We start from the raw sequence: 24483 nt of genomic DNA, 5'->3' as shown, positions 1-24483 counted from the left end.
TTGGAGCTAGGTTACAAAGGTGAGCAGTAAGCACACTTTCTCTCAAGCTTGGAAAATAAAGACTGTGCTCGCTGATACAGATTCGTACACAAGGTCAGCAGCATCCAGCAATGACAAAGAGGCCTGGGAAATAAATATACACAGTCCAGTCCAGTGTGATATCGCCATATCACATTACTGTAGCAGGACCCATTGTTCCTTTCCTGAGTGAATGTCCTAGCCCAAATCTGAATTCCAACCAAGGCACTCGCTACTAGAATGCTTTACCAAGGAAGAGTGCAACATTTTAAATTGCAGTACTGAATTGTTTTTAATTCGGTAGTTGAACATGAAGTGAATTAACTACACACCTCTATGTATGTACAGCATCTATCCATCCCCTTCATACTTTAAGATTGACAACTGAGCCTGACGTGACATCATATTCAATGATCGGCGCTTGCACCTTCACAGCGGTACAGCCCGCCATTATGGGCATTATATAAGCAGGGCTCAGAGGCTGTTTCTCTGGTTTTCATCGACTGAAGCAAAATTCGCTCGTGGTGCAAGCACGGCAGGTTACGCAATACTAGTTCCCTCTTCTAGAGGGAACCGAGGTTACGTTAGGTAACTTGTATACATTCTCTTACGAGAAGTTCTCTCGTATTGCGTAAGTTAGCTTACGCTACGGGAACCCTTTATCAACTCCATGCGCGCCAAGCATCCACTCATGAGTCCCAGAAAGGGATACTCATAGGGAATACTGAGTGGTGCCGCCGGTCTGTATAAACATATAGCAGAATAGCAGAATCAGTTCATATCTGAACAGAAACATACATCTCACTTAAACTGACAGAAGTTTAGCCTGCAGAGCGGGACATTCTAGGTTACACAACCTGACAAAGGTGGACAGGGAGGCCCAACCCGCCGCCACACATATGTCGTGAATAGAAATTCCGCTTGACCATGCCCACGATGAAGCCATGCATCTAGTGGAATGAGCCATGATGCCCAAGAGGCATTGCAGACCTTTTGACGCGTAAGCAGCTGCTATAGCGTCAACAATCCATATAGACAAGCTTTGTTTCAAGGCAGCGAGACCCTTGGTGCGCCCACCAAACGAAACGAAAAGTTGCTCCGAGCGCCTGGAAGGGACGGAGCGTGCAGTGTAAACCCTCACTGGCAGAGGAGATTAACATTTCTCTCTGTGTCGGATGATGGCAGAGCCGATAAAGACCTGTGCTCAGAAAGGAGTGCCAATCACCTTAGGAACATAGCCATGTCTTGGTTTGAGGATGAATTAGAGTCATTTGGCCCAAACTTGAGACATGCAGCCCTGACGGACAACGCATGTAAGTCCCCCACGTGTTTAACTGATGACAGAGCAGTCAGAAAAACTGTTTTGAGTGACAAGTACTTTAACTCAAAGGGCTCAAAGGGAAAAGCTTTCAGCTGGATTCATCCTTCTGGCACCTCTAAGGAAGGAGGTGACAAGCTAGTTTTTTTTTTCCTAGTGATGTCGACACTGCGAACGCTGCAATGGCCGCCACATAGACTTAGTGTGGATGGGGACCTCCCCTTATCCAACAGCTCTTGTAGGAAACTGAGCAGCCGCAAGACCCCACATGCCCGTGGGTCCAGATTTTTGTCGGTACACCATTTGGAGAACACAGACTATATGAATCTGCCAAGGGGCTGTTTGTGACAGCCGCGTCAGCTCCGGAAACCAAGTCTGATTCTCCCAACGTGGGGCTCTAAGGAGCACCGTGTGGTGTGTTTCCCTGATTCTCTTGATTTCCTGTGGCAACAGAGAGATCGGGGGGGAAGGCATACAGCGGGTGGCAAGACTTTATCAACATTCAAAGTTTGTCTTGAAGTTAGTTACAGTATGAAAAATAAATATGTGATGTGATCTGGGAAAACCCACCACATGGTGAAATTGGACATATTACAGGTTTTAAGACCTTATTAAAGCTGGGTTCAAGCCCTTTCCAAATCTGTTTTGATTTATTTTATTGTTTGTCTGTAACAAAAGTTCTGGTTATCTGAAGTCGGCTGATCGCTATGATTTTCAGAAATGGAATGGAATTTTGAGTAATCATCATAGATTAGGTATCAATCGAAAGCTTACGAACTCAAAATTCAACCTGTGAAAACTGTTTGGACAATTGAGAGGCGAGCAAGGTCTTTTAAACGAGCAGCTTCAAACTCAAAACTGGATTAAAATTTCCGCACGATAACGCTGGATAAAAATAAATAGATAAAAACTTGCGTGCTGTTGTAATTCACCCAGGACTGGACTTTATTCTGTTATGTGGTTTATTTTGATAGGTGAACTGTCTTTGTAGTGTTAAGTGAAGGAGAGCTAAACAGGAGATATTGTTTTTTTTGCACCGCTGTGCATGTTCTTAAAGAGAAACACAGTCTTTTCAGCTGGCCATTATAAATCACCATTTTTCTGCACTAAACTAGTGAATTTTCCCAAGATATATTCAGAAATGATCAACAAGCTGTTTGTCAAAACCCAATTTCGACAAAAAACTGACATTCAATCAATATTTAGACCTTACTGAAAACGCACCGGCGCGTCATCCGACGGGTTTTCCCAGATCGCATCACATATTTGAATTCATTTTAATTCTATTTACATTCAAACTGCATTTCTGGCTTCTGATTGTTATTTAAAAGTCACTTTCAACTCAAATTGTTGCACACAACCCTTTCATGGAAAAAAAGTGCAATTAGAGTGAGAAGCTTGCCTAATGGGATAAATCTAAATCTACCATAATTAGTTTTGTTGACCAATTTGTTGACTGTGACAACAGATGACATTTCAACAGGGGTTTTTTTTTCATGTTTTGCATGAAAAATAATTATTTGAATTAAGTTTTATTTTTTTATTTAATTTCTCTTTGTCTAGTAAAGGCTTTCATCTGAAAAAAGAATGAAACATGGTCTTTTTGAGGTACTCATGGGATTCATGCTGTCTGAGGAGTGTAGCAGACGCCTCACCTCCAATTTTCAAAGGAGAATTGATGCATGTCTCACACTGGATGGAGTACCTTGGGATTATCCTATCAAAAATGAATTTGTCATTTTTGCCAAATCCTCTTTGAGCAGAAAGTTTTTTTTTTTTTCCTCAAAAAAAAAAAATGAGAGCACAAATTCTCAGTTTGGTCTTCTGATGCAAGAACTATCAAAGCACCTTTCTACTCAGCCATCACTAATCAGCAACACACACTATAGGGATTCAAGGGACTGTGGGTCAGTGTGTCTGCAAACACATTTGTATAAAATCCTCTTCTTCTTATCTAGCCCAGTTTTCAGCTTTGCAATAAATCACAGCCCTTCTTAAGCAAAACAAAGCAACATCCTTCTCTCTCCAAAAAAATAAGTAAATAAAAATTCTGAAGCTTACTTTGGTGAAGTGGGGATTTAATTTCTAAAGATTGGTTCTGCAGAAAACTCATAACATTCATATGGATCAAAGTCCAAGGCTTTGTTTTTCAAATTGACTAAGATTAATGAAGGATGCGGATTTTCTCATTAATTATTTGCGGAAGAGTGGTTTTACTTATTAAAATGTGTTACTGTCAAATTATGGTTTGGGAATTCATCCATGCAGATATTGCTGATATGACTGTAACATTGTTTAGAAGCTGAGAGTAACTAAACTTTTAGAAACATAAAAAGCCTATCTTATTTTTATAAATAGGTTCTTGGCTTATACAACAAGCCGATTGTCAGAAGGAGATCTAGAGGACAAATGTATTCAATAAATGAATAAATTAAGTATAATTATCTGGAGAGAAAACAGTGCCATTTCAGACACCTGCTTACATGACCTTTAAACAGCTCTTAAAAACAGCTGACATTTTCTGCTTTCCTTTTTAAGAAGTCCACATAAAACATAATATTGACAGAGAGAGAGCATTTTTTCATTTACATTACGACTTGAGTGTATCTCACAAATTAAAAGGCCATACAGACCTGGACCCCCCAAGCTTTTGGGTCCTTGAGCTGTAGTGGGCAGTGGCAGAGATCTTGATGGATGGGGTAAGAGTACCCCGATCAATACTAACCTGAACTAGAGAGAGAGAGAGAGAGAGAAGAAGAAGAAGAAGAATTTGTATGGGGTGAGAAATATGAGCTTAACAAATGGAAGCATCTGTGTTTGTTTGAATGAGCTTCTCTCGAGAGTCTTACAACATGGTATATGCCTGTGCTGTAATGATACATTAAATCTAATGAAAGACAATGGGCTCTATTTTAACGATCTGAAATGCAAGTATCAAGCGCGAAGCACAAGTAACTTTGTGGGCGGGTCTTGGGCGCTGTTGCTGTTTTACCGGCGGGATAAATGACTCTTGCACCCGACGCAAGTTTAAAAGGGGTTGGTCTGAAGTAGCCTCATTATTCATTGGTGTGGTTTGGGCGTAACGTGAACTAAACCAATCAGAACGTCATCCAACATACCCTTAAAGAGCAGGTGCGTATGTTGCATGCAGATTGTTATTATTATGGCGAATTTACCAGGCTCACAGCCGAGGAGACCGATGTTCTTGTCAGGACAGTGAAAGACAGAAGTGGCGTTGTATGGGATGGGAGAACCCCACCCAAATCATCATCGGTTAAACATTGTATACATATTTCCACTATTGGGCAAACAGGTCTGATCCGTCATTACACATTTACCCAAATTGTTCCGCCTAATTGTAGTAAGCTAGATTTCGGTGTGAGGGCCGCGTCCATGCACTTCGTGAATGTCCAAGGTGCCAATGACAGGCCGAATGGGAGGATAGTGTATTGATATACCTGACTGTTGAAGATGAATCTCAAGAATGGCCAACGCATTCTCATTCCAAGGGATCATATACAGTGCGACGCTTTTGCCAATGCATAGACATCGAACGTACATGGCACCCTTTAGTGTCAATATAACACGCACAGAGTATTGGTAGGTTTAGGTCTGGGGTAGGGTTAGGGTTAGACCACTAAGAGGAGCCTTCTGCCCCATATATATCTGCGTCTCATATTGACGCTAAAGGGTGCCATGTGCGTTGGATGTCTATGCATTGGCAAAAGCGTCAGTATATGACGCCTTGGGATAAGAACGGGCTGGAATGGCCTGTGATGGGGTCTTATCTGAATCTGAGGCGCGGGGGGCGGTGATCAAACTGTAGTGAATAGCCCTGTCTTATTGTGCTCAGCACCCATTCTGATACCCTTGGGATAGCTTTCCATAGTTTTAAATGTATATCTAGGGGTTGAATGGCTTCCGGGTTCTAATCGTCATACTGGAAACTGAACCGAGAAACTGAACTGGAGGTACGGGCGTGGCGCGCGCCCTCGGTGCTTGGATATCTCTTTCTGTGATAACTCTTTCAGATAAAGGTGGTGTCATAGTGCTGTCCTAGGGCTGGCTTTTCGCTTCCTCAGACGGCGACGCGATCCAGCGATGCGAAGAGCTTCGCTGAAAAGATGAAAAAGTTTTCTAGAAATGCTGTTTGCTATTTGCTTCTAGTATGGAGTCTATGGACTCCTTATCTGAACTATTAAGATGACTAAGTGGTCATCGTTTTAAAGTTCATCACAAAGATTAAGTTCATGATAAAACTTGTACATGCATTTGAATATAAGTTAAGGCCTTGAAATGAAGTTAAAAGTCTAGAATGAAATGAAATGATAATTCAGTCTAGAATGTGTACCGTATTTTATTAATTCCTTGGTTTGTAGGTTGTTATATTAGGACTTTTACTGCTTACACAAGGACTGTATTTTAGTAACTTTTTGAGTCAAAACTAATTTGTGTTTACTCAGTGCTTTTTTATTTTAGTTTGAAAAACGTGTTTGCGTTATTATCAGGGCAATTTTTATTTGATTTTTTTTATTGCATGATAATTGTGAAAATGTTTATCAGCTTTTTTGAAGTCAGGATTTTACAGTATGTCTATTAATTGACTTACCCTGATACATATAAAACGTTACAACTACCCCCTTTATATGTAATTATTTCTTTCTTTATTTGATATCAGTTTTTCTATTCTAAATGTAGAAAGTTATAAAAGATATAACCGGACAAATGCTTAACTGACAATATATCTGCATGTTCAGTGCATGACATCTGTGCCCCAATCCTACACTATTGCATTCTCCTGGCAAGGTCGATGATGGCACAGAAATATCAGGAGGGACAAGTCCTGCAGTTTGATGTCATTCCATTTGCACCTAAATCCTACATTCAAAGGTCACAACGATAGGTCTTTCTTTCAACCACAAGCACCATTAATCATTCAAACTCACATCCGTCATCACAGAGGACTAATGCGTTGTCTATAGATCTGTTCTGGCTTGAGGGTCATCCAACCATTTGTTTAAAAAGTGTCATTGATTCCTCTGCTTTCACACTAAAGTTCTGTGAATATGTGACGTCCTGTCTCAGTCTGCATTTATCTGTTTTATAAATCAAGGTGATTTATAAAATACTGAGCTTTATAAAATACGCATTTAACACGCAGTGGTGTTGTTTATTCCTGAATGAATCAGCATTTAATGAATCATTAGTGAATCACTAGCTGCATTTACATGGACCCTTATAATCGGATTGACGGCTCAATCGGACTAAAAAAAGCTTCATGTAAACACCTTAATCGATCTGATTGAGCTCGATCCGACTGGAATTTCGATCGGATTGAAAGGGCTGCTTTACTCCTTTTGTAATCCGATCGAGAGAACATGTAAACACTTTGATCAGATTGAAAACTGAAACTAAAAGGACTGCACATGTGCAATGATGTTGAAATCGCGTAATGACGCACAGAACGAGCTGTTCTTCCTGTTGAATAAAGTGTCATATAAATGAGTGTTCCGTTATTAAAAAAAATCTCATTTCACTCAGTGTCTGTAAAGTGAAGCAGGGCAATGTCTTGAAAATCTATTCCGATTTGAATCTTGTGACGTATAAACGCGCACATCAACTCGATTACTTTATTTATCATTCATGTAAACACTGATCGGATTCATCAATCATATTGATTTCATTCCGATTGTGTCCATGTAAACGTAGCTACTTATAAAGACACACTTGTTTAGCTCCTGAATGAATCTGCTTGTTTGAACAAATTGGCTGGAATGGATGACTCAGTGACTCACTTATAAAGAAAGCGACTTGTTGCCAGATATTTTGGATAACTACTTTTTTTTTTCCATTTATTTATTTAGAAAAGGGACCGTGTACATTAATAAACATTCTTAAATGTAAATGTACCCAAATTAGCCCAAAGGCTAGTTTTCATTGGTAGTCCCTTTGCCAGATGTTATTAGGCTCTGAACTAGAAAAAAAAAGAGTTAAAAATTACAGCAATACAACAGTCATAAAACTAGAAGTATACAAAAAGACAATGTATATACAGACACAATTAAACCAAAAAAAAAAGAAAAAAAAAGAAATTAAAAATAATTTAATTAAGTATGAAGTATTAAGTACTGTATGAAACCTGCACTCCTAAAAATAAAGGTTCCCTGAAGAACCTTTCAGTGAACAGCTCTTAAGAACCACTTTTTCTAAGTGTGAAAAATAGGACCTTTTTCACTATCTAAAAAAAAACAAAAAAACTTTTGTTCATTGGAAAGGTTCCATGGATGTTAGAGAGCCCACATGGAACCACTAATGCCAATAAATAACCGTTATTTTTTTCACAGTCTGTGAAAACTCTTCACCATGAACGGATTGTGCAAACTATTAATAAAATCAACATCTAATAGCATATTCGTCTGTATGATAACTTAATTATTCATATTTTCAGTTATTCAACACATAAAAAATACAATCTTGGACTAATGAGTAGATTACATATGCCATGGAGTGATTTTAATAAATAAATCATCAGCATCATATTCATATGACAGTTGCTAAGGTTCTCCTGAGTTGTAGACCATCACCGAACAATCTAATGTGTCCACATAACTCTACATAATGGTATCCAGGTTGTTGTATCATGTATTTTGTAATGATCACTCACTTGAACTGTACTTTGCAATAATGCATGGTGTTTACCAAAATATATATTCTGTTGAAAAGAGCAGCCTTTTTGAGCAAATGTTCAATGAAGGATGTTTTGTACTCTGGTTATGAAATGAAAGACATTGCTTGTTAGGTGCAGAACAACCTCTGGTAATGTCTTCCTCAAAAGAAACATTTATAAAGGGAACAAAAATAGTGCATAATTATGTGTTCTTCAGCAAACTAGACTTTAACTATGAAAGCCTTTCCTAAGACTGCAAGCACACAAGGGATTTGCACCTTTCTATTCTATTCATTCCTGTTTTTAACATTCCTACGTTTGCGTAACCAATGTCCACGTGTGGGTATGCTTTTATGACCCTTTTAACAAAAGGAACAGCCTCTTCAAAGCAAACGACATAGAGCGGAGCTTCATTATCTTAACCATTCAGATATTTGTGTTACAGTACAATTCTCGCTGTGCTTGTTCTGAATTATGAAAACGACTGAATTATTACGTAACTTGCTTTTAAAAGGTTGAGTTTTCACCCTTGAGAATTTGAGAAAAAGGTTAAATCATTACATTGGATGGGCTAATGAAAATAATTGATGCTATTTTTTTTTTTTTTCTTATTTCAGAAGACCACTGGGGACTTTGCAGAGCATCAGGGGGTAAGTGTGAAGAGAAAGATATTCAATGATAGTCATGTAAAATTAAATCCATTTATCCAATTTGATTTATTATTTGCCATTTAAAATAGTTTTTTTTTCTTACTGCATATATAAAAGAAAGAAATGTGGTGGAAATTTGAAGTTTTTATCTTGCGGTCTAACAAAAACATCACACTGCCTTGTGTTGAAAGGCCAGTGAGAAGAATATTTATTATTATCAAACCTTCACTGCAAAGTAGTGTTTTTGTTGAGTCCTTCCACAATAACAATGTTTATGCAAATGGCAGCATACAGTGTAACAGAATAGCCTCTCAATCTAGTTAATTGCTGATTTTATTTCACAGAGAAATTGTGGTGTCTAAGTAGCTGTCCATGGTGCTAAATCAATGCAAACACATCGCTCAATACTAAAGCTCACCCCCTCTCCTTCTTAACAACATGTTAGATGCCTCTGTATATGAGAATGTGCATAAAGGCAATTTGGGGAAACATACCCCCATAGTCTGACCATCCCCGTGCCAGTCACACTTAAAGGAACACCTCTTGCAAAACAAGCGTCATAAGTGGCCCACGCTAGAGAAAACAATAGCAGCCTGTGTCTGGTAACAAATAGAGAGGAAGTGTACCACACTGTGCATGAAATCAATGGAGTCCACAGCTTTTTCTAAGACCTGCTAATGCACTCAGGCTCATAAAGGATCTTTATTAGACCCAGACTGGGGCACTTTGTCAGGTCTTGATAATGTCTCAGAGACATAGATGACTGCTGGTAAAGAGCAGGGCCCAGATGAAGAGTGAAATGGGAAAATTACTGGCTGTCCCCAAAAGCAAATAATGGAAGCTGGATATTTCATATAGGCTAGTTTTACATGGAGCACATTTCTGTTCAAAAGATCTTTTTAATGTAAAGTTGCTTATTCTCACCAGGGCTGCATTTGTTTGGTCAAATACAGTAACAGTAAAATTGCTAAATATTATTCCATTTTAAAATAAAAAGAAAAGTGTGTTCTATTCTAATATATTTCATTTATTTTTGTAATGGAAAAGCTGAATTTTCAGCACACAGGCGTCAATCCTTCAGAGATTATTCTAATATTCCGATTTGGTGCTAAAGTAACATTTATTATTCTTATCAATGTGAAAAACAGTTGTGCTGCTCAATATTTTTGTAGAAACCATGATTCTTTTCATAATTCTTTGATTAATAGAAAAAAAAAATCAACAGAACAGCATTTATTTGAAATAGTAAAGACATTTGTAATGTTACAAAATATTTCTGTCACTTTTGATCCCTTTTATTGCTTTCTTGCTTATAGATCTTTTGAAAAAGCAGTTTAAAAATTCGTTTTCACAATTTTTAGCAAAATAATCTTTTTAATAAACTTGTGATGCATAACACTTTTAATGAAGTGTGTGCAAACTGTACTTGGCACTAAGGACATACTGTATTCTGCTTCTGTGTGAACGTGGCCACACACACACACAGCTAGACCTTCCCAGTCCATGATGAAAATGGATGGATTCAGGGTCCCGAGGTTCTAATCCACAGAAAGGCTTTTGTAGTTAAAAGGCCAGACCATTATAGTACGGCTTGGCCTTTTTCAAAGGCATTTGGCAGAAAGTGGATTACGTTATTGATTTGTGGAAAATGTCACAGCATAAATATTTGCGTTTTAATGCAGTACAGTGCAATCAGTGTTGACTTTTCCCAATGAGTTTTTCATTTCAGCACTACAGCTGGAGCGAGCGGGAAACCCTTGCCACAATTCATGCGCTTCTCAATAAGGGCTTATGTGTTTAGCATAGCTGAATGATTAGCATGCAAAACGAAATGAATTGCTTTCATTGATTGAGTTTCACACTGTCATTAACAGCAATGAAGACAGACAAGAGGCCATGGATGACTTGGCTCATTGTGGCGGAAAGCCTTGACGTTAAAACTTATATCTCGTGGGATCTCACTTAACCTTTTTGTTTCGCAGTTTAAACATGATAAATGACAGCTTTAAATGAAAGTGAACCATTTTATTATCTTCGACAGTTGTGGAGTACCTTAGGTTTCAGGCCTTTTCTTTTGTGTAGTGGAATTTGATTGTTAAACGACAATTGTTCCCTGTCATTTTCTGGTATTATGTGTTGAAGTTTTTGAAGCTGAACTTTTTAAACCGTGTCATTTATTTTGGAGAATGCATGAGGTAGTCCCTTTGTTTAGTTTTTTTTTCTTAGGGTCAGTCCTCAGAGATCTTTTGTAGGAAGTTTGGAGGCCATTATGTCACCAGGACAAAAGGGGAAAGATGCCATTTTAATTAAAGTTGGCAGATTTACCATCCACATAGGGTTTAAAACATCACCCGTCTGTGCAGATCGAGGCCGAAGTACCAGCGATAAAAATGATTTATGCTAGCCAGGGCAACGGAGAGATTTCTCCAAGGGAATGGCAGAGGAATTAGCACAGGCATTGGAAGGCTGAACTGTAATGAGGAGGAATGACATTAGATTCAAACCTTTAAAAATGATGCAGGGCCAAACAATCGGTAACTGCCTCAACATGCGGGCCCAACCCCCTAACCTGGGATTAGATGACCAGGGATTAGATCATAGAGGAAAAAAGATTCCAAATTTTCATTAGGCTGTTTAATTAGTTTCAAACTCAAATTAGTTGCATATGCCAGTGTCGTTACTGTAAAAGATTCAGTTTTTCGGCAAAGAAAAGAAAAACAGGAAAATAATAAAATGACAAAAGTTTGTAATACAATTACTAAACCATTAAATTAAACCTTAAAATATTAAAATTGGAGCTAATAAAAACATGAATAAATATGGCAATACTCATTGCTGAGAAAAATCACCAAAATCATGAAAAGTCAATAGATTATTAGATAAACTGAAGTGGCTGAATGAATCAGTATTTTTGAATGAATCATTTGAGTCAATAATTTAATGATTCACTCCTTAAAAAAAAAAACAGTCACTTGTTTCATTTCTGAATCAACTTGTTCAACTTGAAGCGGCGCTGCGCAGACCGATCTGTGTATGACATAAATCATTTTATTTTAATTGGTTGAATGAATGAATCACTGACTCAAATGACTCGATTTCAGCACAATGATGTTAGCAACAGAAAGCATCACCTAAAAAATCCTTACCACTAATACACGTTATACATTTCTTTTTTTTTTATTCTGGACTAGAATGTTCACATTTGATACTCTAATTTAAGCTCAAACCGATTGTAATTTATGTACAGAGCAGGGGGCACGAATAAACCTGTTGTAACCTGTTGATAAAAATGTTTCTTTATTTACATAATAAATCGTTCTAAATTAATATATTACACTGACACCGCCTGATTCAAGAGGAATGATAATTCAATTAATATTTTAGATATATATTGGTGCACAGTACACTGGGAAAAGAAGCTAAATATATTGTCTGTAAACGAAGAATCACTTTCCTGGTTTCCTTAAGGACACATCTTCACATGTTTACAGAGAAAGTGTACAAAGGAAAATGAGAGCTTGCTCTTTTAATATTACTACTTTGACCTCAGTACAGTTATGAGTCAAAGACTCGGTCTCATAGCGCTCAGCTGTTGGTGATGGTTTCAGAAGCTCCATTTCTATGCTTAGCTGGTTTTAAACATAGACAGTATAAGAAATGGACAAAGCGATCTCATTGGAACTCCATTGAGATGATTGATGCCCGTTTTTGGCGATTTTTTTAGGACTTCCGTCCCTGACGCGCAGACTCAAACAGAGCTTGACGACGTATATGTGACGTGAGCATTGTGGCATGAGAAATCTGAATCATTCCCTTACGAAATTCGCAGAGGCGGAGAGTGTGAGTAGGAGCTGTCCATGAGCTAGGAGCAGGATAAACTTTTGCTAGGTATTCTGATTAATTATTTTGTCATTTTGCCTCCACGTTTCCCCGATTGCGCGCAAGTTTCTTCTCCTTTCCATACGGTAATCTCTCTACTGTGCGACAGAGAGTCACGTGGGTATGACGCAATCGTTAGCCTACTTTCATTAAAATTGCTTCTACGGGGCCATAACATAAACTACAAGGTAATGGAGGATTTTATACATTGTCGTGTTTCTTTAGAAATAAATAAAGGACAAATAGTGTCTTCAAACGCCTCAGATGTAAAGTTATTCGCCGTCAAAGTGACGCCAAAATGAATGGGAGTCAATGGGAATGCTAACGCAAGTGAAGTTCTGCCACAAGATGTCAGCTCCCGCGAGGCTTCAACTTCCGGTCGATGGATTACCCCCTTCTTTTTAAAGGAAGAAAGGCAAATGGTTGAAGCATTTATGTGTGCAAAGACTCTAGGCACCAGATCCTGAAGACATGAAAGTAGGACCTTCAAAAGCATCACACTCCCTTTGTTTCTCCACCTCAAACAACTCATTCTGCTGAGAGTCCTCTGTCTCAAGAAACTGAGCTGAATTGATTCTCTGAAAAGATAATCATATTATTCCTCTCCCCCATGGAGAGACAAGGCGATTGCATCTCTGGTGTGGTGTTGTCTATCAGCACTGGAATTTTTAATTAGCACCTGGAAGCTAATATTTTATGCCTCCCCACGGCACATTTGAGGAGCCCAGTCGAGAACTGCTCATGTAACCATTTGGTATACGGACATAAATACTGTCTCCGTTTCTGAAGCAAGCAAAGGGAGAGTAAAAAAAAAAAAAATCTCTGTTTGTAAATATAGGGTGGGTAGTGGGTTACTAGGTCAACAATGGTTAGCATTTCATATTGTGGTGAACAGCGCATTCTAGGGCCGGCCTACATTTAAGATTGGGTCTTTGTGGACTAAAACAAACAAAATGTCCAACGCCATCAGAAAAAGCTAGCCAGACACCTCTTAGAGGGCAAGAAGACGACCTATGGTACCAAAGCCAGGAAGGATATGACTTCTCATTGGTCCACATGCAGTTTCTGCCCTTCACCCCATCTAGAGACTAACTCCTAAGGTTGGCCTGTGACTGTGACTGCCATACAAATTCCTCAGGACCTCAGTGAAACAAAGAGAGACCATAATGATCCATCCAAATCCATTCATAACTATGTTTGGAAACCTTAAAATTGATGTAAACTACACGCATCCATTCCATACTTATTCAGAGAAATACGCATTCTCGGTAGCAGCTGTTTGTATTGCACACATCTTACGCACATTGATTTTCAAATGAATGAATGAATGACAGTTCAATCTTTTCCCACCTTGTTTGGATATTTGTTTAGAATGGTTTGGAAAGTGTTAAACTATTAAATACTTTTTAAGACTAACTGTGTACTTTATGCAAATAAGTTGGACAAAGCAAAGAAGGATTGGCCACACTGTGTTCCTTCTGATGCCAGCAGTCAATAACAACAGTGAAATAGAGAAGCGCCGAATTGCAATCTCGTCCTCATCTGAAAGGGATAAATGTATCCTTTCAACAGACACTCCTTGCAGGGCTCCAGACAAAGTTTTTTCACTTGAAGCACAGTGGCCCCCAACTGAAAATTTTAGGGGCACAACCAGAAAATTTAGGAGCACACACCGTAAATCGACATACTAACCAAATATTCACATTTTTATTAATTCAATTTCCAGTGTATTACTAATAAATACTTCGATAATAGATGCAGAAATTGCAATGCCTTTGCGCTCTGATTTAACGTTACAACCTCTTGTCTTCTAAAAGCAACCGGCAGTGGCGTTGATTTTTTTATTTATTAGCATGTCACCGCATACTCTGTGCTTGAGGCTAAGATTGTGTTCAACTAGCGTATTGTGTTTCCAATACGAAATCCAATACCAATAAAACCTGAAGTCAAGACAATAACCAAACGTAACAAAAACCCTTGAGAAATGTGTACTGGGGCTGTTCTGATATTAGTACAGTACAGCATGCATTTTTTTCAGCATTAATTAACATACTCCACCTTGCATGTTTATTAGTGCTCAGGCATGCACAGCAGTGGATAGTGAAGTTATTCACCCTGAGAGTGATGGGAGCTTCCGCCACTCCACGCAGCGTGGACAGCTAGGGTCAGTTTAATTGCGAACGGGTCAAGCAATAATGAAAGCCTTTCCCCCGCAAATAACCACAGGGCAGCAGCAAAGACAGGTCCACACAAAATACTGCATAAAGTTTGTCTGGCTCAATCACTATTGGTTATTTTTCAGCCTGTCAAGGAAGTACGCTGATATTAACGACAAATGGGTCTGGCAAAGTGCTATCTAAACAACTCCGTGATACAAGCGTGCTTGTGAGTCTCTTTTGTTAATTACTAATTGCCAGGATTAGATCTGAGATCCATTACCTTATGCATTTTAAATGAGGTGAGTCTCAATGATTTCTTATTAGTGCCTCTGCACAAGCACTGCATTCAGCGTGTATCGAGCTGATCTAAGTACACAGCAAAAATAGCAGAATGCTCTTAAGATTTTTTAATACATTATTTTCTGTATTGCTTGAATCTAATAAAGTCACCTTGATTGTGAGGCTAAAACACACACACACACATATATATATATATATATATATATATTAGAAGACACAAATTCAGATAGGCTTCTCACAGGTTACTCAACTTGTTTTATTAAGACAGGTTTCAAAAATAATGATAGAAATAATGTCTCTCCTGTATTAGAAAATAAATATATAAATTATAAATAGCTAAAAGAAATACCCTCAAATTGAACAAAAATAGCTCACACAAACTTACAAAAAAAAAAAAAAATAGATTTATATCTTTAGTTTTCTATCTCTTTATCTTGTTTTTCTTCCTCATTCTCCTTTGTTTTCCCATCTATATTTTGCTGTAGAGCTGATCTTTCCCAGCAGTTTTTTGAAAACCAGGACATTTTCATCACTTCATAAAAAACAGCCAGGAAAAACACGTTTTTTTGGGGGGGTGTTTTGAGGAAAAAACAAGAAATGCAGAGGAACTGTGGTCTGTAGTGCTATCGTCCTGGGCTGGAATACCTGCCAGAAGTTGGTCGACTCCATGCAACACAGACGTGAAGCAGTTCTCATAAACCGTGGTCATACAACTAAATATTAGTTCAATAATTCACAAGAAAGCTAAATCTTCAAGCATTTTTCAGTTTATACAGTAAATGTTTGACTTTATAAAGGACACTGCTATTTTTTTTTTGAACAGCCTAATATTCCCTTTTCTTCACTTTCTATAAAGTAGAAACTAATTTCATATTTTTTTCTTCATGTTTTGATCTTGAATAGAATGTGCAGTGCTCCCAATGCATTTTTGTGTATTGAAATAAAAGTTATTATTAGGATTTTGAGCTTTACTCACTTTTTAAACACACTGCTATCATTTTGAACACAACTGTATATATATATATATATATATATATTATCTTATTTTTTTATGGAATAAAAAAGTGTAGGAGTGACCTTGTAAAAGAGAAGACAGATATCCATCATCACACTTACCTGTTCAACACTGTCATTCTCACAGAGAAACAGGGAGCGAAAATAGACCTAAATATTTAAACAGAAGGAGGTCAAAGGATACAGTGAAAGCATCAGTTTGTTTATAAAGTGATAGGGGCTGTTGGAGGGAGAGTGGTGCACAGATGTGCTGATTGTATCATCACAAAATGAAAATGTCTTAGTTTTTTATAATAATTAGGTCATGCACTAACAATTTAAAATAAGATTTGTATTAATAGTCTAGGCCTATCAGATGAATTCACCCAAGTCTGTTGCACAGAATTTGCTCATTTCCAAGTCTAAAAAATGTACAAATAAGAAGCAAATTGAGTTGTGACTATATTTTACAAGAAAAATCTCTGGCATTTTAGAGAATGATTTTTCTTGCTGATCAAATGAAATGCTCAAATATTCATTCATCTGCTGTTGGTCCCGGGATTTTGTAGCACTACGGATAAATGAATCAGTCTGAATGTTAAGTAGCATTTTTTATTTGAGGACACTGAGTTCTGGATTCAAATCTGCCTTAATCTAGCTTTTTATTTTAATAAATCAAAATTGCAGTCGTACAGCATCATGAGTTGGGATACATTTCCTTGCATTTTATTATGTGGTTTCTTTCGAATATATAGTGACATGCAGAAATGCAATAGATTTGGATGTGGTTAATTATTTGATAAGGAAAAAATGGCAGAGGATTGACCCACCTTACTTGAAACTATTTACATTTCCCAAAAGCGGTGTCCCTCCTCCTCATTGATATGTCTGATATCATAGACTGATGCATTTCTTTTAATCGCGTGTATTACAGGTATTTGTAAATCAGGTCCCATGCTAATGGAGTGCAGGTCTGCTTTCTGTCTGCATTACAGTACAAAAAAACATCTACCATTCCACCTTGTTTTAGCCTCTAGGAAGATAAATGAAGACATTTTTAACACATTCCTCTTCAGTAAAGAACCCTCACATATCCTCCAAGTTATATTCCCACCCACCTGGAAATTAATTGGTAGTCTCCGAGATGGAAAGAGAGAGAAATTCAGGCTCCATCTGCTTGTTCCTTCTGCCATACGTGCACATTAATTCAACATGTCTCTTGCTGTGCTAAAATGATATCCTGATTATTAAAAAATAAATAAAAATACACAGAATAAAAGCTTTCTAGCTATTTTTTGAGAGTGGAAAATTAGGGTTTTTGCTTTGAAATTACTATGAACCACAAAAAATGTTGGGAATCATCCGGATGTTTTTTGTTAAACACTGAAACCAAATGATGCTCTGTTCCTTCAAGTGTTTTCGCCTTTGTGTTCTTCCGATGTGGAAGAAATATCAAACATACTTTGATACTTTGCAATATTTTTATAATGGACCACAGTTCCTAAATCCAAAACAGGCAGTGCAATGAAGGTTGGGTTGGCAATTTTCAGAGAGGCTAGCAATAGCAAGTTAGCTTTGAAAACAAGAGAACCCATCCTCCCTTCAATTACATTAAAATTACAATCAATATAAACAACTTAAAGAGCACTGACTTGTACCACCTGACTGCTGCAAATTAATTTAGACGTTGATAGTTGTACCATTAAAACATGTCAATTTGAGTCACAAAGCGCTCCGAATATAAACCTTTACTGGTTTCCGTCTCTTCCAAATTATAGTAATATCGCGTAAACACAGCTTAAGGGCATTCATGTGGCTTTTTTTTTGTCAAGAAAAAGTTGACATGGGCTCTTTTTTAGTTGGGAAAAAAAGCTGGTGGCGTTTGGTTCCAGATAGCAGCCGAGGGCGTCTTTTGTTCCTATGACAACAGCTTAACTGTTGCTGAGCGAATGTTAATGTTAGCTTAACAGATAGTTTTGTTAACGTAGAAGATGATACACTTACCTGAACAGCCGAGGATGTGTCCAATGTGTGCCCACACAGCCTCTTTTATGTTGTATATTGTATGTAACCATGTCTATAGACCTTGTTTTTTTGTTTGTTTTATCGATGTAAACCAACAATTGTAAATCGTCTTTGAGTGTCTAGAAAAGCGCTACATAAATTAAATGTAGCTATTATTATTATTATATTATGGTACAGTTTTGTGCTCTTGTCATATAACTCATCGTGCTCCGACACGAGCACAATATGTCCGTCACCTTTGCCATTGTTTCTAGTTGTTATGGAAACGACTGGTCACGCTACTCACTTGTCATTGGTCAGCTGTGAAAAAGGTGCTTGACGTAGGATGTATTTTCAGAAAAATTGAACTTCAAAAGACACTCTGTTCAAATTACAGAACGAGTCGGTTCCTTTTATTCAATAAAAAAAAAACACAAGTCCAGTGTAGTCTGATTAGCAAATGATTGACACAAATGAGTTTGTTCTTTTTAGTGAATCAAAAACATACAGTACAACCAGTGTAGTCCGTTTCCCGAACAAATGTTTCAGCGAAAAAGAAAAAAAAGCCATGCCGCCCACGACCAACTTTTGCAAAAAGCCTTTGCCAACTGGCAGTAGACCTAATGAACATGTAAGTGGTAACCCTAATATGACTAGCCTACTTAATCACATTTCAGCATGTCATTTAGTGAGTTATGGGCAAATGTTATATTTCAGACCGTTCTTACACCTTGTTTAGAAAGCATATCGAAAACATGGGTTTGCCTTTGTTAGGAAAGAGCCAATCTTTGCATAGAAATCTACCAATAACCCTTTTCCTTGTGCTACTAATATATATATATATATATATATATATATATATGCCTGTACATTTATGAAGCACGTAGCACAATCACATTGATGCATAAATCCTATTTCCACCCACTATAAATATACCTGTGGGTTCATTACACATTCCTTTTATTATTATTACCTTATTACATAACCATGCATTTATATACCACATTACCAAAGGAAGGATTTTAAAGAAGAATTGGCTGTTCCTTTCATACAATATATTGGTCTAGCACTGCATGTTGTGTCTGAAAAAGAAGCAGAGCTTGGGTGCAGGGTACATTACATCAATCATGCTAATCCTCCTGTTCCGAATCAGAGGGCCAGCTAAGCCAGAGGGAAGCAGTTGAAGTTCTAGAATCGCTCTTTGGAAGACAAGCCTGTAATTTGATAAAAAGTGCAGGAAGGGTGAAAAGGAATCTGAGAATGAGCCGTGTGCCATATCATTTCTGTGATGAAAATTGTGATGTTACCGCCACCTGTAAATTGCATCTGCAGATGGCCACTCCTTTGTTTTTTGCACAGAGGTCGTAGCACAATTCTCAGTAGTATGAGGTGAATGCTGATTTTAAAAGGCAAATTATTGTTGGCAAATATATGACTGGACTATCAAAAAAAAAAACAATCAAAATGAATTTATTCTCAGAAAAGGACCATTGGCTATACCTGTCCTTAAATAAATAATGTAGCTAACCTCTATAGAACAGGAGCACAAACTATTAATGAAACCACCTAATGTGTAATATGAAAAAAAAAAAAAAAAAAAAACAGTAAGTACAAATTGTTCCTAAAACAAGAATGATAATAATAATAATAAACAGATTCAACTGAACAAAATGTTCAAATGGACACATAATTGCAGTTTTTTTTCCTTCTTTAGTTTATTAGATTACGTCAGTACACATTTTCTGAATCATTCTTCAGTGAGACTTTACCGAAGTTTAAAAATAAGGAACCATATGAATGTATTCCCCTTTAAATCACCAAGACATTATTACATGGCCAAGGCACTAGACCATAGGTAGATGTTCAGAGCAACGTCTTGCTTTCTAATTACCCCCAAAACCTCAGAGGCTGAAGCGGACACCCCCTGCTGCGACAAGGTGTCATTGATTTTCCAGGAAAACAATGTGCGTACGTGCACATCCAGATGGCAGCCAGTATTGGCTAAGTGTTTATTTTTATCTGGTGCAATCAGAGGAACTTCCTCCTCACAGCAGAAAAGTGACTAAAAACCAGTAGATAGAGTTGAAAGACTTAATGGTAATGCGTGATGCCTCAAAATTTAAGAATTTTTATCTTGGACTGTCTATTGTTTAATTTTTAAAGAAAAACATTTAGTTATTATGGGGGGAGGGGGGGGTATTCATTGCTTGTTTTTATTGTTACTTTCTGTACAATTAATTGTACTAAATTATTACATCAAAATGATGTCTCTATTTTTCCTGAATTAAACTTTACTACACTCTCAGAAAAAAAAGGTACAAAAGCTGTCACTGGGGCTGTACCCTTTCAAAAGGTACACTTTTGTACCTAAAGGCTGCATATCGGTACCTTAATGGTACATATTAGCACCTAAAATGTACATATTAGTACCTAAAATGTACAAATTAGCACCTGAAATGTACATATTGGCACCGAAAATGTACATATTAGCACCTGAAATGTACATATGTACAGTATTAGCACCTAAAATGTACATATTAGCACCTGAAATGGACATATTAGCACCTAAAATGGACAAAAGTTTAGCTTTTGAAAAGGTACAGCCACAGTGACAGCTTCTGTACCTTTTTTTCTGAGAGTGTACCACTTTGGTTGTAGTAAACTTTACACAAGTTCAATGACAATCTACGGCTAACATTGCAATAAGTATTCACTGCCAGTTCTAGTTCTCATTGCCTGGCGAGAAAGAGGTGATGTGCAAAGCGAGGATGGCATTGTGTAATACTGGATCAGATTTAAACCATGGCAGACAGACAGGCTGAGGGGCACTACTCTGAATCACTGAGCATCAATGGACTGAAATAACAAAAAAGAGAGAGAGAGAGAGAGAGAGAGAGAGAGAGAGACGGAATGATTGAGGGGGGAATCAATATACGGGTTTTGAATATTCTGGCTATGTTTAACAAATCTAACAAGCACACTCATTATTTTGAGATTCAGTTTATATTACTTACTCTATTATTTTTTTATTATTACTCTTTTGTGGAACATGGTAGAACATGTTCATCATGGTATGCTGCTCTTGTGGATGTCAACAAAGAGGACAATAAAAGTGACATAGAAATCCATATGACTTGTGCACTATTATACAAATCGTCTGAAACCATATGATAGCTTTGTGAGGAACAGATTACAAATCTGGCTTGACTGCTGTTGCCATTCACTTTCATTATATAAAAAAGAGCAGCTTCCGTAAATCCTTTTTCATTGGAAGAAATTAAGTCATTCAGGTTTCAAATGAGAGGTGAGTAATTACAATTTGGGTGAACTTTGTTGTTTAATGTCAAAAAACTATGTAAAATGATGCTTACATTTTCTCAGCTTAATAGTGAACGGCAACAATTTCCAACACAGTCTCATGAAAGTGCGTATCTATACCACGAATGTCATTTCTCGTGGCATTTTTATGCCAAAAAAAGCATATGCTATGCACTGAAAACCCCTTGGGTAGGTTTAGGAGGGAGGGGAGTGGGGAGTTTGTGCGTATTATATGCCATAAAGTGTGCATCATATGCACACGAAAAACGCGTACCATATACACGCAAAAAAAAAAAAATTGCCCTATAAATGGCACGAGAAATGATATTCGCGCTATAGATACGAACTTTCATGAGATCGAGCTGACAATTTCACTCTCATACAAACTGAGTATTGACTGGAAGAGGGAAAGACATTATTGCAATTAATTACATCCATGCAAAAAAAAATTATAAGGACATTACAGAAGCCTTTTCTTTTTATGCACACAACACTGCCACTACCACAATTACCATCATGGCAGTACATGGATACCAGATCTGACTTAAAATGCCAAACGGCTGCTTAACATTCAAATCTATCCAATTTCCAGCAGTGACAAGCATTAGACACAAGATGGATAAGTGGGTGGGATCTGGATTTGAATGAAAGTAAAATCATTCGCTCCACTAATGAGATTTGAAGCCATTTGGCTCCTTTCACTAAAGTCAGGTGCATGTAATGCTTTGGTGCATTGCGTACCTCCTGCATCCTGCTTGATTGCAATTTATTTTAGGATATGTAGACTGTGGCGGCAGACTGAACAAACCTTTTCCTTTTGTGACAGAGGAGAAAACAGCTGCAGAGTTGGCAGCAATCTTTCATGGATATTCATTTGTCCTTGTGGACATCAGTACTGTGCAGCATAAAAATGATAAACTGGAATCAAGACAAAGGAGTGTTTTATATATGAAGAGTTCAGATGCAAAAGCCTCTAAATGCCATTTGAAATTTTCTTCTTTAATTATGATTTTTTTTATCAAACTTGTATATTTAAGTAAAGTAATTTCACTTAAATGGCAATGATAATTACCTATTAATTGTTATTTAAGTGAAATTACTGAACTTAAATATACAAGTTTGATAAAAATCATCATTAAAGAAGAAAATTTCAAATGGCATTTAGAGGCTTTTGCATCTGAACTCTTCATATGTTATTCATAATTAAGATTTGAGATCTGACTTTCATCCTGCGACAGGTGCCTAAACAGTCAAAGCATTCTGAATGCATGACGTGACAATGTTGACCGTTGCAGTAAATTAGATGTCACAGAAAGGTCTTGGATCTTGTTTGGTGTGATGATCATAAAAAGATCATAAAATTCAGTGATGGATAAAAAAAAATATGGTTCATGGTTGGGAATTGAGCAGATTGGCAGATCTTAGTACAACCCCAGCATTCTCAGATAGAGTATGAGTCAGATATGTTTTTTTATTTTTTTTTGTCTTTTTTATGTCATCTCAAATAGAAGTCATGTCTGGTACACTAATTGAAAATTTGAACACAAAGTTTGAAAGTTCATATTTACTCATGATTTTGGCATCTAATATGGAATTGGTTTATAACCGCATCTTATGCATGCAGAGTAATGCAAGCCAAATTATGGACTGTCAGGGGGCTACAAAGCCTGTGGCCATGTGGCCAAGCTGAACACCTAAACCCTAAGCACACAGTACAAACTTATAACTCTAATATGGCAAATACCCTTAGGAACCCTTAGTGTATAACATGCAAGAAGACCATCTAACATATTACATTCCTTCAAAAGGTCTTAGCTATAGGCTTGAGAGTTGAAACTGATTTGATTACAAAGAAAGCATACACACAGTATCAATTTGGTTATTTTTAATGATTCAATATCAGATATTGGATATTTAACTCTGCATGCTAATTTATACTCTCAGATTACACTCCTGTTTAAAAGTTTGGGGTCAGTAAGAGTTTTTAAAGGTTTTTGAAAGATGTCTCAAGGCTGCATTTGTTTGATTGTAAAATACTGTAATAACAGTGACATTGTGAAATAATTTTAGAATTTAAAAAATAACTAATAAATGTGCCTAAATTGTCAATAATTGAACACTAAAAAGACCTATGTGAAAGCTGTCATTCATTACAAATACTAGCACCAACTCGGTTTTATCATTATTTAAAATATTCGTCTTATAACATGATAGAGACTAATTTAAAAACATTTGCAATCTTCATTCTGTGGTTTAAAAAAAAAAAATGTAATCCGTCTAGACCGCTGATTTTCCATGAAGACAAGAAAGTTATTCCAAAGCTCGGATAAGAATAGACCCACCTCATCAGGTGCAATTTCACAGAAACTGTCACAGTATTTAATTTCCAATTTCCAGTGGCTACGTCCGACCAGAGCTCACTGGTTTAAGACAGAGCAGAATAGGCCAATAGCATTTAATTGCCGGGTTTTATGGCAACTGCAGAGAAGTAATAGCTAGTCAGCAATTCTGTCCACATGATAGATTCTGCTGATGGTCGTGGGCTTTACAGCAGTGTAAGAAGGCATTAAGACAGTAATGCTGGGTTAAGAAAAAGTAGGTGAGGCACATATTCTATCCACAAATTCTAATCGTCTTCATCAGTTGCACTTTCCATGTCTCTCATTTGATATTATGTGCCAGGATGATGCAGGCCTGTTGGGATAGAATTACGGGAAATATTTCTGTTTCCCTCGTAAGCTGCTATTAGTATTTAAATATTCTTTATGATAATATATTTTTGTGAAAAAAAAAAAATGTATAACATGGTTTTGGTGGTTAAAGACACTGATGGTGTTCAACTATAACCGTCACAACCCTTGTTCCACGGCGGCATTCATCTTTGTAAATGTACAAAATCTGCTTCACCGTCGCTGTGCTGTCGTCATCGTGTAAAGCCCGTCATAACATTTCTGATTGGTGCTGCGATTTCGACGGATTAGAAATGGGCTTGAATGAGCTCTTTAAGAAACATTTCTAATTATTATCAATGTTGAAAGCTGTTTTTGTGGTTAAAATGTTTTTTGTGGAAACAGTGCAGTTATTTATTTATTTATTTATTTTTTGTAGAATTCTTAGATGAATAGAAAGTTCAAAAGAACCGCATTTATTTTAAATTCAAATCGGTAAAACTTTACT

The 24483-nt window shown here is 37.2% G+C and overlaps 1 protein-coding gene across 2 annotated transcripts in view; it reads left to right on the top strand.

The window, feature by feature from the left end:
• The window catches only part of tnr (tenascin R (restrictin, janusin)), a 178379-nt gene that overhangs the window by 35265 nt on the left and 118631 nt on the right, over nt 1–24483 (top strand). For both annotated transcript variants that reach the window (XM_039654780.2, XM_039654779.2), the window contains exon 2: nt 8621–8653. The gene's annotated coding sequence lies outside the window, so the exon portion shown is untranslated. The remainder of the gene's footprint in view (nt 1–8620; nt 8654–24483) is intronic.

This window comes from Pimephales promelas, chromosome 5 (assembly GCF_988280905.1).
Source record: "Pimephales promelas chromosome 5, fPimPro1.hap1.1, whole genome shotgun sequence".
Lineage (NCBI taxonomy): Eukaryota > Metazoa > Chordata > Actinopteri > Cypriniformes > Leuciscidae > Pimephales > Pimephales promelas.
The sequence above is the reverse complement of the archived record's forward strand: the minus strand, read 5'-3'. Positions and strand labels throughout refer to the sequence as shown.